This window comes from Anomalospiza imberbis, unplaced genomic scaffold (genome assembly GCF_031753505.1).
Source record: "Anomalospiza imberbis isolate Cuckoo-Finch-1a 21T00152 unplaced genomic scaffold, ASM3175350v1 scaffold_211, whole genome shotgun sequence".
Lineage (NCBI taxonomy): Eukaryota > Metazoa > Chordata > Aves > Passeriformes > Viduidae > Anomalospiza > Anomalospiza imberbis.
In genome coordinates this window covers 82,313-85,055 of record NW_027099844.1, presented here as the reverse complement: position 1 = coordinate 85,055, position 2,743 = coordinate 82,313, and positions in this window count along the sequence as shown.

The window sequence follows — 2,743 nt, the reverse complement described above, 5'->3', positions numbered from 1 at the left end:
CCAAACCCATTCCCGTCCCAACCCCATTCCCAACCCCAACCCCATTCCCAACCCCATTCTCAGCCCCATCCCAACCCCAACCCCATTCCCAACCCCATTCCCATCCCAACCCCATTCCCAACCCCAACCCCATTCCCAACCCCATTCCCATCCCAACCCCATTCCCAACCCCAACCCCATTCCCAACCCCATTCTCATCCCAACCCCATCCCAACCCCATTCCCATTCTCATCCAAAACCCCATCCCAACCCCATTCCCAACCCCAACCCCATTCCCAACCCCATTCTCATCCCAACCCCATCCCAAACCCATTCCCATTCTCATCCAAACCCCATCCCAACCCCATTCCCATTCCCAACCCCGTCCCAACCCCAACCCCATTCCCATCCCAACCCATCCCAACCCCATTCCCATTCTCATCCAAACCCCATCCCAACCCCATTCCCATTCCCATCCCATTCCCATCCCAACCCCATTCCCACTTCCCAACCCCATCCCAGCCCCGTTCCCAACCCCGTTCCCACCCCCGCAGGCAGCGACGCGGCCTCGCAGCAGGAATTCACCTCTGCCTCAAGGAGACCCTGAGCGGGGCTGGCCAAGAACGCCAATGACCTCCAGGTACTCCCTGCCTGCCCTTCCCGGGGCTCTCCCGGGGGCTCTCCCGGGGCTCTCCCGGGGGTCCCGGGGGCTCACGGGCTCCCGGGGTCCCGCAGAATTCCCCGGGCTCCGAGGAGGAGCTGGCCAAGGCCCTGGAGGGGCTGGGGCTGGACGAGGGCGGCGGGGGACGGCGTCCTGCCCGTCATGCGCAGCATCATGGAGTCCCTGCTGTCCAAGGACGTGCTCTAACCCCTCCCTCAAGGAGATCACCGAGAAGGTGGGACCCCAAAAGCCGGGAGGAACCCAAAAAACCGGGAGAAACCCCCAAAACCGGGAGAAACCCCCAAAAACCTGGAGGAGCCCCAAAAACCTGGGGGGGGGTCCCTTGGGGCATGGGAAATGTGTAGTGGTCACACGGACTTCATGCAGTCCCTGCTATCCAAGGACGTGCTCTAACCCCTCCCTCAAGGAGATCACCGAGAAAGTGGGACCCCAAAAACCGGGAGGAACCCCAAAAACCGGGAGGGGGACCCCAAAAACCAAAGGGGGTGGGTCCCCAAAACCCTGGAGGGATCCTTTGGGGTGTGGGAAACTCAGGGGTGTCATGGGGACATGGTGCAGTCCCTGCTGTCCAAAGATGTGCTCTGGCCCTCCCTCAAGAAGATCACTGAGGAGGTGGGACCCCAAAAAACCGGGGAGGGCACCCCAAAAACCGGGAGGGCAGCCCAAAAAACCTGGGGGTGTCCCCAAAACTCTGGGGGTGTCCCTTGGGGACAAAGAGTAGGGGTCATGGAGACATCAGGGAGTCCCTGCTGTCCAAGGATGTGCCCTGTCCTTCCCTCAAGGGGCTCACTGAGAAGATGGGACCCCAAAACCGGGAGGGCACCTCAAAAAAACCGGGAGGGCACCCCAAAAAAACCGGGAGGGGTCCCAAAAAAACCTCGGGAGGGTCCCTGGGGGGACATGGTGCATTCCCTACTGTCCAAGGATGTGCTCTGCCCCTGACCCCTTGTGGGGTCTGTCCCTGTCACCCCCAGGGCCGTGCTGGGACATTTCCCCCTTTTCTCCAGGATTTTGGGGGTCCCATGGGGGATTTTGGGGGTTCCTACAGTGTCCCCTGCCTGTCCCCTGCGTGTCCCCAGTGCCTGGAGGGGCTGTGGCAGCACGAGGGGTCCCTGTCCCCGGAGCGGTGGGAGCGTTTCTGTGCCCAGTAGGGGCTGAGGGGGCAGGGATTTGGGGGTTCCACGGGGGATTTTGGGGTTCCACGGGGGATTTGGGGGTGAAACGGGGGATTTGGGGGTGCCACGGGGGATTTTGGGGTTCCCCCAATGTCCCAAGTGCCCGGAGTGGCTGCGGGCAGCACAAGGGGTCCCTGTCCCCGGAGCAGCAGGCGCGGTTCGGGGTGCTGATAGGGCTGGGATTTGGGGGTTCCTCCAGTGACCCCACTGTCCCCTCGATGTCCCCTCGATGTCCCCTCGATGTCCCCAGCTTTTGGAGTGGCTGCAGCAGCACCCGGGCTCGCTGTTGGCGGAGCAGCAGGCGCGCTTCGGGACGCTGATGGGGCTGGGATTGGCTGGGATTTGGGGGTTCCTCCAGTGACCCCACTGTCCCCTCGATGTCCCCTTGATGTCCCCCTCGATGTCCCCAGTACCCGGAGTGGGCTGCGGGCAGCACCCGGGCTCGCCGTCCCCGGAGCAGCGGGAGTGGTTCTGTGCCCAGTAGGGGCTGGGGGGGCAGGGATTTGGGGGTGCCGTGGGGGATTTGGGGCTTCCCTCCAGTGACCCCACTGTCCCCTCGATGTCCCCTCGATGTCCCCTCGATGTCCCCTCGATGTCCCTCGATGTCCCTTCGATGTCCCCAGCTTTTGGAGTGGCTGCAGCAGCACCCGGGCTCGCTGTTGGCGGAGCAGCAGGCGCGCTTCGGGACGCTGATGGGGCTGGGATTGGCTGGATTTGGGGGTTCCTCCAGTGACCCCACTGTCCCCTCGATGTCCCCTTGATGTCTCCTCGATGTCCCCAGTACCCGGAGTGGCTGCGGCAGCACGAGGGCTCGCTGTCCCCGGAGCAGCGGGCGCGCTTCGGGGAGCAGCAGGCGCTGATGCTGCGGATCTGCGCGGAGCTGGAGCGGGAGCGGCCGGAGGAGCCC